General features: G+C 38.4%; 1 pseudogene; it reads right to left on the reverse strand.

The window, feature by feature from the left end:
- Window positions 1-14,146: 14,146 nt before the first annotated feature.
- LOC123827078 lies at window positions 14,147-14,714 on the reverse strand (annotated as a pseudogene).
- Between the last annotated feature and the right edge of the window lie 356 nt (window positions 14,715-15,070).

Consider the following 15,070-nt stretch of genomic DNA (forward strand, 5'->3'; position numbering starts at 1 on the left):
CTTTCTTCAATTGGGTTAAGAGCAAGAAGTATGTTGGGGACTGCCCTGCCTGGTCTCAGAAAGCTGTAACCCCCCGTGACTTAGGGCTGAGTGAAAGACCTCCAGACCAGAAGCCACTAAGGAGACAAAACTTATTTCCCTGGCATGAACGCTGCCTGTTCTGTGCCTGGTCTCCTAGGCTTGATCAGTTAGCCAATGACGAGTAAGATTTCCCATGGAGGGTCTCGCCTAAGACAGGCATGATCACGAGGAGGCCTCAGGTAACAGACTCAGGACTATGGAAATGAAGGAGTGATGGATATCAACCCCTGCCCCCTTGGCTTTGCCAAAGCCTGAGTCCTTGTTCTTAGATGTGAGAAATCCAAGTCTCCTGGCTGCCTTTGTCTCCTCTGCCCGACTCAGGCCTGTGGAAATAACAGAGGCAGTGCAGCCCAGACCAGAAACAGCGGACCCCTGGGGTAATCAGGCCTGGGACATAGAATATGCAAGATCCTGTGAGATCTGCTTGCTGGAGGATGATTAAATTAGAATTTGAAGACACAGACAGGAAACCAAAACTATCCCTTTGAGCCCTGTAGTCCTTTCAAATTATAAAACTCCAAACTTTGCGCAGAATCCCAGCGGGGGTTCTGTCAGCATCTTTGAAAGTCACCTATTTCTTTTGATCTTTTCTGCCAGACTGTGAATCCATAAACTAAGCCTGTATTCTTAATAAAAACCTACTGAGACAGGGGCTCAAGGCACTCCCCACTAGAGAGAGTGGCCGTTCCATCCCTACTTCCCAACAGGACCTGGTTGTCTCTGTGTATGTTTTTCTCATATTTCGACGAGCCATCCACAGCGTTCTGCGATCACTGCAGGCCGGTGAGCACGTGGCAGAAGTAGCAATTAATTTCCAAATTTCATGAAGGAAAACCAGAATAAGGAGCTGTGTCTCACCTCTGCCATTTTATCCAGCTCAGGAACTGAGTCCTGCTCTTCGGAGATGAGTGACATAGTCCCACACACCCACTGCTGCTCCAGCCTGAACTCCCCTGGCCTTTCTTTTATTCTCACTGTGTGTAAACTAATGTTCTTGGCTCCTTATTTGATATTAAAATCAGTGTTGGGTGAATCAGTCAGAAAATTTGGACATTCTGTTCAGAAAATGTTATAAATTCAAGATCTGCTGGATCTGCAAAACTCTCTTGGCTTTCTTAATAGAATAGCAGTCTTATGTCCCCAGATGACTTCATGAAATGTAGGACTGGTGTGAGAAGATCATATTGAGAGTTTCTCCATCTCCCTGAGAGAGACACGCCCTGTCACAGCTCCCTGCCTCTCTTCCTAACATGCCTTTTTTCTTTGCCCCTGTCCACATGCAGCATTCCTATGCATCTTTTAAAACTCAGTTGGGTTGTTATTACCTCCTTCATCAAGGCTTCACATGCATTCTCTAGTTCTGCTTTCTTAACTGATACCTGATTTTGTTCAGGTCTCCACTCCTCTCTCACCAGGATGTGTGTTGAAGGTGCTGACTTTAGCCCAGCTCCATGGAAGGCCTAATCAACATAAGCATAATCTCAGTCCCCTTCCCAGAGATTGTATAAAGTATTATCTTCTGCCCTCGGCTAATCAGACAAGAGAGGAAGCATATAGGGGGACTCTTTGTCCTTCCTAGTATGATGGGGTTTGAAGAAGAGATGGTCAGCTTTCTTCCTCTGGACATGCTGTATGGCCTTGGGGTGGTTGCCATCTTCTCACCTCCAGCCTGAGGATGAAGCAAACACTCACAAGGGCAGAGACAAAGATAAAATCCAGGCCCCTTGAGGCTTTGTAAAGTCATTGAATTAGCCAGACTTGAAATTGGCCCTACTTCTGGATGTTTTTTATGTGAGATAATAAATATCCTTATTAATCAAGTCAAGGTCCTACTTTCGTTTCTTGGAGTCAAAAGCTTCCTCATTTACCCAGTGCTTTTCTTGACCTCTAACCCATGTATGAGTCACAATTGAATAGCTTTTCCTTGTATTGTTCTAGCACTGTGTATATACCTCTATTATAGCATCAATACTGTATTTCAATAGTCTGCTTATATGTCTACCTTCTTCACTGTGAAATATTCAAGGATCATATTTTATTTCATATTTGATTCACATTTTATTTGACATTTATTTTCAGAGTTTAGTATTATGGCTGATATATATCACTTAATTAGTAAATATTTGATGAGTGATAAGTGAATTTACTCAGAACATGTCAATGCAGATACCATAAACAACCTAAGGCATAAGAACCTTAAATAATCACTTAAGACCATAGCCCTTTAGATTTTATTTCCAGTACTGATTGTCTGTTTTCAATCAACTGTCCATTTATCTATCCAACACAAAGAAGTGCCAGGCACCATGCTAACCCCTAGGAACTCAAAGAAACACTGTCATTCTACCCACAATGTAAATTGGGGGCCCTCTGGTCCTTTGACACCACTTCAGTTGCACACTCTGTCTGGGTACATGTGGGAAGCTGGTGTACACAGTTGTCAGTGTAGACATATACTGACAAGAAAATGTTCAGCTTTCTTCCCAGGAAATGCAGTTAGACACACATCCAAGAGGGAGAAGAAAAAAAAAGAGGGTACTGCTTCCCATCTAAGCATCTTTGGCCCTGACTCTAAGACAGGCTACACACATTCTTTGGGAAGATCTACTGAACCATCTTTCTGGCCTGTAATGAGTGTTTAAAAATGGAGAGAGCATGCAGATTCCTAAGAAAAGGAAAAAATTTTCTAGGAATTTAAAGATTTCTGAGTATCCCTATTAGATTCCTTGTTTCTTCTAGTCCAGAAAATCACAAGCTACAGGCAACAGGGAAATAGGCAAGTAAATGTTAGACTCTAGATCTATCCAGGACCCTCAATGAGTATAGAGTTCTTCCTGCTACCAGAGCATATTATATTTAAATGTTCATAATTAAGTAATAACTCTATAGATAGACTGTGAGCTTCTTGTTCTAAACATCCTTGAAGTTCTCAGTGATCTCTAAGAGTTCTAGTCTTCAGAACTCTTCTAGAAAAGTATTTTCTTTTAATTTTTAATTAAAATAAGTGAAGTTGTGGCCAGCACAATTTGGAGTAGCTCATCAACCTCCCCAGCATTTTGAAGATGCCTGACAGAGGGCTTGTCCTCTCTTGCTGGCTTCTTATCATCTGTCATCTTAAACTTTGAATCCAAGACCAATGCTTGGTCATCCTTGGTTATGCTTGGTCGTGCTTGGTTTCACATCACCAGCACTGTCAACTGCTGCTCTCTTTGTCCTTTTTCCCCCCAGAATGTAGCAGAGTGCCATCTTCCTTCATGTGTTGCAACCCTTCAAGGCCAGACATGTTCATGGGATTCAGGCAGATGGAAGAATATTTATGGAGTTGTGGGGATGCTTGACATGCCTTTATTCAAGGGAGGGCAATCCATGCACGCTGCAAGCTGCATGTCCCTGCATGACACCACATGTCTCTGCATGTCACCTGTCCCCTCTCTGCCTCAGCAGGAAGTCCCAACACAGACAAAGCCAGTGAGAAGCCAGGATTATTGTATACCGCAGCAAGATTCTGCACATGTGAGCCCACTCAAGGCTGTGGGAACAGTTTATCAGACCCAGTCTCAAGGCTATGAGAACACTACTTATCAGGCCCATTCAAGGTTATCGGAAACTGCTTCCCTAAGTTACCCAGACATCAAGGTGAGGAAGCCAAACTGCCTCTGTTTGCCCTACACTGCACCATTTCATTATTGAGAATTTATGGCCAACCAACTCTCTGTTTGTAACTAAGGACTAATCTATTTTTTCTTTTATCCAATTCCTCAACTACTGCCAAAACTCCTATCTCTGGAGCCCAGACAGAAAATTTTTTAATGCTGGTCATTTTAGTTCCTTTTGTTTTTATAGTCCCATGCATTCTACAACTTGGGGCCTACCTTTTCTGTCTAAACTTCTGGTGTATTTTCCTAAACAGGCAAATTTTTGTATTCTACCTTTTCTCTTGCTTCCAGATTGCAGAAAGGACTGAAATAAGATTTAAACAAGCAATTTTTAAAAATCTCTCTATCACATTTGTATTCCCAAAGTTTAGATGTGGCGTCACATGTCAAAACTGGGCATGTGATGTTTTTGGTGTGTGGTGACACTCAATAATTTTAACAACAATAATAAACAATTGAAAAACAATAAAAAATAATTTAATAAATTCTTCCTTGAAGTAGTAATTAATATAATGAACCCTGCATGTGTTGTTTTACTTTTTCATCTGTGATTCTTATGATGACTCCCATAAGTTCCCTCTTGAAGCCCAAGTCCCACTCCAAACAAAATGAATTGTAAAGTTCATTTTGTAAGTACTCTTATCAGCAAGAAAGCAAGTTTACACTCCAGCTGGTTCTTAGTAACACATGATGATCACTTAACTCTGAGAGTCTCAGTTTCCTCTTTTGCAAAATGAGGAAGTTGACCTAGTTTATCTGTAGTTTCCTTCCAGTTTTAGAATATCATGTATGCCCCTAAAAGATGATGGGGAAAGAAATATGGGGTCGAACCCAGGAAGTAGACAAGGCCAGCTCATTTTCTTTGTAGCTCCAATAATCTGTTGCCATTAAATCTAACAAGCAGCTATTTGCCTTTCAGCAACCCAGTGATCTCAACTCTTCAGTTTCAGAAATACATGAGTACCAACTTTAGTGTAACCACTAAGAGATCCTCACATTTCTCTTTTCCCTAAAATGAGACTATTAATATCTACACCATCTCATTTGAAAAACAAAATGTTTTTACTAAAATTAAGTGACAGGAATAGTACAAGTTTGGGAACTGAAAAACAAATTTTTTCTCCCCAACTTTAATTTAAAGCATTTTTCTTTTTTCTGTTATTGTTCCAAAACTAACCAAGAGGTTAGTAAAATTAGTAAATTAAAAAATTAAAAATTAGTAAATGGAGGGGCAGTTGTATGGAAAAATTAAAGAAAAAAATGCAGAATTACTGTCTGAAGTTAATAGATTTAGCTTGCTTCAAAATGTTAAAAGAATTAAGTTGAAGCACCATCTAGTGGCTTTTGATTGTGTTTTGTTCAAATGTTCAAATTTGTGCCCAATTTTCCTCAATTTAGAACTATTAACTTATTATGTGTGTGTGTATATACATAATACACATATGTGTGTTCCACATATGTGTGTGTATATATAGATAGATAGATAGATAGATAGATAGATAGATAGATAGATTCATATATATAGGAATCTTCATAAGAATCACAAGATGAATGTGTGTGTGTGTGTGTGTATATATATTTAGAAAAGACATTTTTATGTTTATGCAAGGGTAGGAAGTTGAAGAGGAGTAGCTGTAGCTTTTCACTCTTTCAATCTAACATCACCCAGAAATCATGACAGTGAAAATTCAACAGAGAAACATGAATTCAAATAAATCTTTTTCAGGAGTGATGGAGTCCTTTCACTGGAAAAAAGATTAACACAATAAAGTCTCAGAGATTTCAGTTCCTCTTTTTCTCCCACTCACATGCTCACATCCTCTCTATGAGCACATAAAGTATTTTTATCTTCCCAATCCTGCAATGCAGACACATCCTCCATGTCTAGGGGTTGTCTGATTATTAGCTGACATGTTCACCACCCCCCTGATTCCCAAGCCCTTTCCTACCACAACCCCAAGCAGCCCATGACTGTACATAACAAGCAATTTTTCTGGAACTGTCATGAAATGGCTCTTATACTTATGATTACTATCTTCTGAAGTTATATGTTTCATTATCTCTAGAGGAAGAATGAAAATGCTCATGAATAAAGCATAACCTGCTGTCACAATGTTGACAGCAAACCTTGAGATTAGCAAACTAGGTGTTTTATCCATCAGGATTAAGTTCAGCTGTATGTGGAGTAAACCCTAAAATAACAGCGGCATGAACAAAGTCGTTTATTTGCTTTCACACAAAAGAAGTTTATATGTAGGTGACCTAAAGCTCGTATGGTCAGCTCCATGGTCATGGAGGACCCAGGATTCTTCCATCTTTCTTATCCACAACGTCAGTGAGTGGCTTCCATCCTCAATGCCCCCTTGGCCCAAGTTGGCTACGGAACCCCATTTGTCACACCAATGTTGAAGTCCAGGAGATAAGGAGGAAAAGCAAAAGAGGACCTCTTCTCTCTCTTTAAAGAGTTCTTTAAAAGAATATTTAACAAGATTTATGTTTATATCTCATTTGTGAGAACTTTTTTGGGTGGTCATACTCAGCTGCAAGGGAAACTGAGAAATGTCTTTTAGCTAAGGATGTCCCCACACTAAATAAAATTGGAGTTATGTTATAAGCTATGTATCAGAGACTTAATGTCACAACAATATTGTGTAACAAACAACCATAAAACCTCTCTGGCAACAATTGCTCAAATGTCTGGGAGCCCAGAGAGAATCAGAGTCCACAATGCTTAAGTGTCAGGTAGGAGGCCCTACCAACTATACTGAGCTTACTCACATGTCCAGGAGATGGCTGACTATTGGACTTTCCAGGCTGGCCTCAACAGAGAGGTGGGGGAGGGGAGACCAGTGAGATTTGGTTCTTCTTTACATGTTTCTCATCTTCCAGAAGACTAGCCCAGGCAAGCTCTCATGGAGTAGCACATGGAAACATTCGGTTCAAAACTGGTACATGATCACTTGTACTGTATCTGATTGGCCAAAGTACATTGCACGGGGTGGAGAAATATCCACTGCTTTTATGGAAAGAACTCTAAAGTCATGGACAAATTACATGGATAGAAAGAGAGTCATGAATACAATCATCTACCATGAGGACAAAGGGGAAGATGAGCACTGAACCAGGCAATGAGAAATCTGTGCTAACACACTTTTGTGTCTGTTATGGAATTGTATTACTAGCTTTTTTCCCATTTTATGCCCGTTTTAAACATTGGAAATTTATAATAAAAGTGAAGGAGAGAAAAGAGCTAATGTAAATTATATATAACTTTATTTACTGATTTAATTATTTCATAACTCTTTTTCAATTACTAATGGAGTAAGCATTAATCTTAGCATTTGCCTATTCTTTACTATAGGGAGAAACTGGCTAAATATACCCAAGACCTGACTATTTTTTCCCAGACAGCTACACTATACTTTCCAACTTCTATAGAAGTCAAAGTGACCAGCTGATGGAATGTGAGCAGAAGTGATTGCTACTTCAGGCCTGGTTCATAAAAACCTCCCACATAAAATTTCTCTTCTCTCTCTGTCTATCTGTCTCCCCTCACCACCACCCGCACCCTCCCTCTCTTTTTCATTCATCAGCTGAATGGGAAATACTTTGAGAAGGGCACAGCCATAGGATAACATACTAGCTTAGGGAAGCACTTCTTCACCCTGCACTATTCTCAGCAACTTGCACTGGAATAGGAAATAAACAAGAATTAACATTTTGTGATGTAAACTGAGATTTTGCAGCTGTTTGTTTCAACAAGTATGCTATCCTATTTACATGGTATCCTCCAAATAGTATGCATTCATTTCCTCCCTTAAAGTTTGCTAAAAATAAAAATAGTGTTCCAAACCACTTGCCAATTTACATAAGAAATTTTTCCTTTAAGTAAAGAACATTGTTTGTTATAGGATTGCCATATGTATCAAGGGATATAGAGTTTCAGTTTACAGTGGCCCTAGAAGATGTTAGGGTTTCATCAAGCACTATTACTCTTACCACTATTAATCCATTCCAGCCAAGAATGCAGATAAAAGAAAATTGAGAAACAGACTTGAGACACTGGAATTCTAAATGGTAAGGTGATATTCAGCTCTGTCTCCAAAGACTTTATTTTAATAGCTCCTTGTTTGGGATCAACTTACAATTTCTTAAAAAATGCACACATTACTAAAAATAACTTCTGGCCATTTAATTAATGATCAATCAAACATGCAATACAACTGCTCCAGTAATTGCCAGCAAATAAAAGAGAATAAAGTGGAGGTGGGGAGATGGGAAGTCAGCTACATACAGGCTGACTGAAAGGCAGAGTTTGTGGTGGCTCCTGCCCTTGTAACATTGATTAGCATCTCAAATTGGCAAAAGAAACAAGAAATTAGGGTGGTGATTTTCAGCCATTTTCATCTCATGGCACACATAAACTAATTACTAAAATTCTGTGGAACACCAAAAAATGTATTTTTTTGCCTGCTTTCCAAGGTATAATTTTGATTCATTCACACAGGATAGCTATTGTTCTGTTGGATATTGTCATTTTTTTAATTTGACAATCTAAGGGAAAAGAGGTCAGTATCACTGACTAAATAGTCAAGTATTATGTGTTTTAAAAATTCTTGTGGCACACCAGTTGAAAATCACTGAGCTAGGATGAAAGAAAGCACCATCTAAAGAACCCAAGGGATGCAGAAAAACTGCACAGCATTGTTATTTGGCTTTTGCTGAGTCACCTTCCCCTTTAGAATAAGAAGCAGGGTAGTTTCTCATTTTCAAATAAAATTCACTAAAGCAAATAGAAAAGTAGATGGGTCATCCTAGACATTTATGATGGCAGGCAGTAAGCTTTTACATTATACACAAACACACACACACACACACACACACACACAAGCACACACACAGGTTGTGACTGGCCTTGCAAACTATCACATTGCCTCTCATAAACACAAAGATATCAAAGAGTAACAGGAGCAGTTGAGCTAGATGTTGAACTCCAAAGTTTTCCACTAGTTGCTTTTCTGTGATATTTCATCCAATTTAAATTGACTTCCAGATTTTTTATTTTCATACTCTAGGAAAAAAACATAAAATATACAATTACACAGGAATAAATACAAGCATCCCAAAGTAGAGAAACTGGGACGTAAACACTTAAGCCCCAACTAAACTTTATCTCCCCCATGGAATTCTCAAAGGGTGGTCTAGGACAGTTCTTTTCCAGGGAAAAACTACGATAAAGCAGAAGCTCTTGTTCTGATGCTGCCCAGTTTTGCCTGGGCTCTCAGTTGTTAACAAAGCTTTCATGTCAGGAAAGAGGCAGAAGGAACAAACAAAATGCGCCAAAGAATGTGTCAAGGTTTTCCCAGGACACTGTAAACTCAAAGTTTTACAATGATGTTTTCTTTCTAATGAGTTTATTTTTTCAGTCTTCAGTTCCTACCTGCAACCATTTATCCTCTGGAAGCAGATTAATCCCATGATGACCAGGAAAACCAAGAAAAGAGAGGATTTCACATAGAGTATGGTCAGTAAAGACGACACCGGAAATCCCAGGGTTCTGACACCTTTAAACATAGGCAACACAGGCAGGGCTAGAGTCATTTCAAGAATTCTTCTAATAAACAAATTGAGTTGTTACTTGAAAGTAGTGACAATCAAAACACCTTTTAGATTAGAATTCAAATGTTGCTAATGCATCATTCCTTCATGACAGAGTTTAGGAATCATGTGTGTTTTACACATAGTTGATTTTTAATCATTATTTTCTGAATGAATAAGTGCACATTAAGCATTTCTAATGCTTTCTAATTTTATAATAAAAAAGGAAGTGTACTTTCTAATTTCTTGTGTAAATGTTAGTCCTTTGGAGCATTATTATTATTTTTGGCACCAATAATATATTCCACACAGTGAGGTGATTTTGTCACTAAGTAGCTGCAACCTTTTGAGTAGGGTATTTCATGTCCTTTCACTTATTCATGTGTGAAATGGCCTCAGAAATTATTGAAAAGACACAATTGGACTAATTAGGACCACTTTTCTGAAGTCTTTTCTCCTATGAAAATGATAGTCAAAGAGAGTATAAACTCTAAGTATGGATCTGATTCCTGGCCCCAAGAGGTCAGGTCATGCATTAAATAACCTGCTCAAGTACTAAACTAGAAGAATGTCAGACAATCTCCTAGGCACTAAAAGGGAAGACAATAAAGACACATTACAGCCCTCAACAAGCACACAATCCAATTGGAGAAGTCAGATCCATACAAATGAAAAGAAAACATATGAGAGAGCAAACAGTGCTAAGCGAGCATTACAAATTGTTAATCATCTAAGGAATTGGAAAGCTTAATCAACTCTAACTGGGAGGTCAGAGTGAAGTAGAATTTGAACTGACCCTTACTGACAACAGCATTAACTAGGTTAAAAGAAAAAAGGACTTTTCCAGAAAAAGAATTTAAGTAAAGATTTGAAGATGAGTTAATTTAAATCATATTTGAAGCATAGAGTGGTATATATAGAAATGAAGTCCAGATGATCTGAACTTAATTGTGCAGTCATGTGTATATGTCAGGCACTGGGTCAGACTTTGAGGATATAGAAATGAAAGATGTGATTTCCCCTCTCAAGGAGTTAAGACTGTTGGGAACTGCCTGGCCTGGTTTCAGAAGCTGTAACCCCCCATGGCTAAGGCTGAGTGAGCAACCTTCTGACCATAAGCCACTAAGGAGACAAAGCTTATCTTCCTGGCAGGAGTACTGCCTCTGCTCCTTTTACTTCACCCTGCTTGGCCCTCAATGCTTGATCAGTTAGCCAATGATGGGTAAGATTCCTCAAGGGAGGGATGATCTAAGACAGGCATGATCATGGGGGCCTCCAGGGAAGGATTTAAGGGGCTACAGAAAAAGGGGGTGATGGGCCCTCACCCCTCCGCTTTGACACAGCCCGAGTCCTCATTCTGTCTGCAAAAAGTCTCCTAATCTCTTGGCTGCCTTACTTCCAATGCCTGTCTTAAGCCTGAAATAATGACTTAAGCCTGAAACAATGCTGGAGGTGGGTGCTGCCCTTTGCTGGAAAGGGCAGGTTCCCTAGGGTAATCAGGCCTAAGAAAGAATGCATAAAATCCTATGAAACCTACTTTGCTAATACCCTCAATTTAAATGATAAGGGTACATGCCTGAAATGAGTTTGTTTCCCCAAAGTTTTATGACCCTTTAGCTCTCTGACCTTGACTCAAAATAGGCCCTCAGAGTTCTTTGAATGTTATCTATTTGATCATTACTGCCTGACAATGATTGATGGACTTAATCTAGAATGTGGGTCTTTGGAACTGGTTGCTTACTGATTAAAATAATGCTCTGTGTACTTTGATGCATTTGTGAATTATTTTCCCAGGATCATGTGAGAGACCAGAAAGCTTTGTGGGATCTATAGCAGTCGTAACGAAAAACAAGGAGGGAAATACAGGAGACTGTTCTGTGTAGTGTGGACCCATACAGGACCCACGCCCACAGATAAGTTCTCCCATGGGGAATCAGGCCTGCATTGTACCTAGATTGCTATGACACTTGCTTTTGCTAAAACTCCCTCACCCTGAATTGAGGCAGAAAATGTTTACTGCTTATCTTTAAAGTAACTTCCTAAAATCCATGCTAAACCTTCCAAGGATGAGTGTAACCAGTTCAACCACTTTTCCCTTTGCATTTGCAAATATCCTTCTTCTGTGATGTGATTAGCAGCATCCTCTTCTTTGTTTTCTGTAAAAGGTAATCACCTAAAGTGAGCCTGTGCATAGTAAATGAGGACCATCTTGTAACGTGCCCAAAAAATCAATGAAAGCTTGTCAAGTCAAGGTTGGGGTGCTCTTCCCTTGAGAGAGTGGCTAAGGTGCCTTGAGGCTTTTTCTCCTCTTGAGAGAGAAGCCATGCTGTCCCTTTTCCTCCACAGGACTCGGTAGCCTGTGTAAATTTGTCTCATATCTCATCCACAATGTCATGGACCCCATGAGGCATGGTCCACATCAAACACTATACTGGGAGTCAGAGAAGTGAGTGGTCTATTACAGGATCATGGAAGTACTCACACAGAGGTATGCAAGAGGCATTTGGTGAGCAGAGTAGAACGGCTAACAACTGCAGAATAATAAAAAATTATATACAAACTATACCAAACTAAGTCTAGAAAACTCAATAGGAAGTGAGCAAATAGAATGAAAAAAGAGAGTGTGGTTGAAGATGTACATCACGGAGAGGTAGAAATTGCATGTGGAAGAAAACAGAGGAATAAAAGAGCCTAAGAATTTTGAGGAACCCAACAAGGCCCATATGCATGGGGCGCAGGCTAGAGAGCAAAAAGATATAAGTCTAAGGAGAGCAGCAGATAGAGATTGGAACCCCTGCATTTAGCTTTCCAAGGGGCAGAAACAAGCCACGGTGGGCATTTAAGTAGGAGAGTCGCATGTTTTTCATTTCTAAAAGGTTGCTGTGACAACAACATAGGGGATAAACTGGAGGGAAATAAACTAAGAACCAGAAGTCCTGTCACAAAGACCATGCAATGGTCTGGGTGAGAACTGATTATGTTCACAACTAAAGTAGTGGGGAGAAAAACAAAGGTCCAGATTTAAGATCAATAAGGTAACAAAATGTAGTGACTGATTTTGAATATGAGAAATAGTGATTTGTAGGATATCTTTAATTTTCTGACAAATTGTTTATCATGATATAAAATATAGGCATGGAGCTTATGGAGGATTAAGGAAAGGAATTCTATTTGAGGAATATGAACATTGAGGTACCCTTGATTTTAATAGTGGTGTGGCCAAAGAGGAAAACCAGAGCTAAAAACAAACATGTGAGAGGCAAGAATTAAGCAATGGTTGGAGCCATGAGTATAGATAAAATTGCTCAAGAAACAGGAGTAAAGGCAAGAAGAGGAGAGGGAAAATGATGGAACCCATAAAAATGTCTTCCTTTATGGGAATAGATGGAAAAGAATCTATTTAAGAAGACTAAGAAGTTGACTTAAAATTAGAAAAAGAACCAACTGAAAATGGCAGAATGACAGATGAGAAGGAAGGAGAGACCACACAAAATATCATAAAGAAGCTAATTATTTACAAAGAATAAAAAATTTATATAATATTTAGCATCTGTATTTCAGTCTTTTGTATCAGAGCATTTTCTGTTCAGAAGATACAAGTTAAAGAGCAGATGAGAGGTAACATAGAAGAAATTATGAGAATAGACTATTCTTTAAAAATTTTTGGGTAGGAGTAGATGGCAAAAGCTAAGAGTTTGAGAAAGTCATAGCATCTAGTTTTTAATTTGGGGGAAAAAATGAGCATGTTTATATGATTAGCCTTAGAGAAAGAATTTGTGTAACAGGAAAAAGAAAACATAACAAAAGAGAGCAAAGATATAAGTGAATCAAGCCTCTAAAGACATGGAAGGACCTATTCCAAAAGACTTACAGTATAGGTTGAAAATCTATTCTACAGAAGGGAAAGTCAGGTGGGATAGGAGATAAATGCATAGGTCTACATACAAGAAATATACAATAAGGCCCTAGAGTTCACTGGAGATTGATAATGGAAAATAAAGAATAGATGTGGAAATACTGATATATGTTACAGTATGGATGATCCTTGAAAACATTATGGCAAATAAAAGAAGTCAGTCACAAAAGGCCACATATTAAATTATTCCACTTATTCAAAATGTCTGAAATAGGGAAATTAATAGAGACAAATAGTAGATTTGAGGTTGCCTGAACCTGGAAGAGATGGTGAAACTGGGCAGTAATAGCTAAGGAGTACCAGGTTCCTGTTTGGAGTGATGAATGTGCTATAACATTGATGTGGTGATAGTTGCAGAACTCAGTGGATACACCAAAAGCCACATAAAATGGCTGAATTAGTATGGTAAATAAGTTAGATCTCAATAAAGCTGTTGAAAAAAACAATAAATATGAGAGATGTTCTGGGAATAATTAACAGGATACGATGATTTGTTTAAACTTAACCCTTATATTTTATTAAAGGCCAAACATCATGAATTATCCCAGCTGCTTACTTGAATTACAAAAACAATGTGATTCGATATGAAACTAAGAACTCTCTACAAATCTCTGACAGTAGTGAATTGCAATATACAATGTACACAGGAATCATACAGAGCAACAAACACAAACAAAACAAAAATATTTTAATACCTTTAAAATCCAATTTTTCTTCAAATCGTTTGTGAAAAAGATTTTCTAGTCAGAATTAAAACTTTAAATAGTCAAGCATTGGGAAGCTACATTACAGCTATTTAATATAAAAAGACACATCCTTTCACTGGTCACTTCCTTCTAATGTCTCTGCTTTGGAATTATATAAACTTTCTTGCTTCTCTATGCTCCCCACTCCATCATGAAAACTAAATTTGTTGAACATCAGAAATCTGTTGATATGATGTTGTGTGAACTATAACATTTTGTTGTTGACCATCTGCAGTTATTAAGCCAGATGGTAACTAGTTAGTAAATGCTTCCTCTTCTGTTGGCTCATCACTTAGTCCATCTGTAGCTATAACTGTTCCACCAATTCCCTTCTATCCTTTTATTGCCTCTCTGAATTTCTAAAGGTATAATTTTAGAGGTTCTATATAACCATCAAAGCCTAAGGCAGAGAGGTATCAAAGAGAATGTCTTCTCCATTGTTTGTCTTCCATTTCTCTTGATAATATCTTTCACTTGTTTCAGATGTTATAAAGCTGATGAACTCACGTGCCCATCCTTGAACATTTTTTTGCCAGCTTTTGCAATTTTTCCTGTTTTTTCTCTGAAACTTTCTTTTGAAACATTTGTGTCTTCATGATTATTTGTGATATCCTGGGTAGCATCGTGAGGCCACATAACATGATTTCCTCTAATATAGTCTGCAGAACGTTCTAGTTCAGAAACATCTGTTATGTAATTGTCACCATTCATTGTCATTAGATACTGTCAGAACCGTGTTGTCAATAGCATTCAAGAACACCCATCTAATCACAGAAATACAAAGGATCATACTAAAATACTATGAAAGACTATATGCCACCAAATTCAATAACCTAGAAGAAATGGATGAGTTCCTAGAAATATATAACTTTCCTAGACTGAATCATGAGGAATTGGAACATCTAAATAGCCCAATCAATGGTGAGAAAATTGAAACAATTATCCAAAATCTGCCAAAAAATAAAAGTCCAGGAGCAGAGGGCTTTACTAGTGAATTCTACCAAACATTCAAACAAGATTTGATATACATTTTTCTCAAACTCTTCCAAAAAATTAAAGAGGCAATTACTTTC

Source organism: Phyllostomus hastatus, unplaced genomic scaffold (genome assembly GCF_019186645.2).
Source record: "Phyllostomus hastatus isolate PE091 unplaced genomic scaffold, TTU_PhHast_1.1 phas_contig_86, whole genome shotgun sequence".
NCBI classification, from domain to species: domain Eukaryota; kingdom Metazoa; phylum Chordata; class Mammalia; order Chiroptera; family Phyllostomidae; genus Phyllostomus; species Phyllostomus hastatus.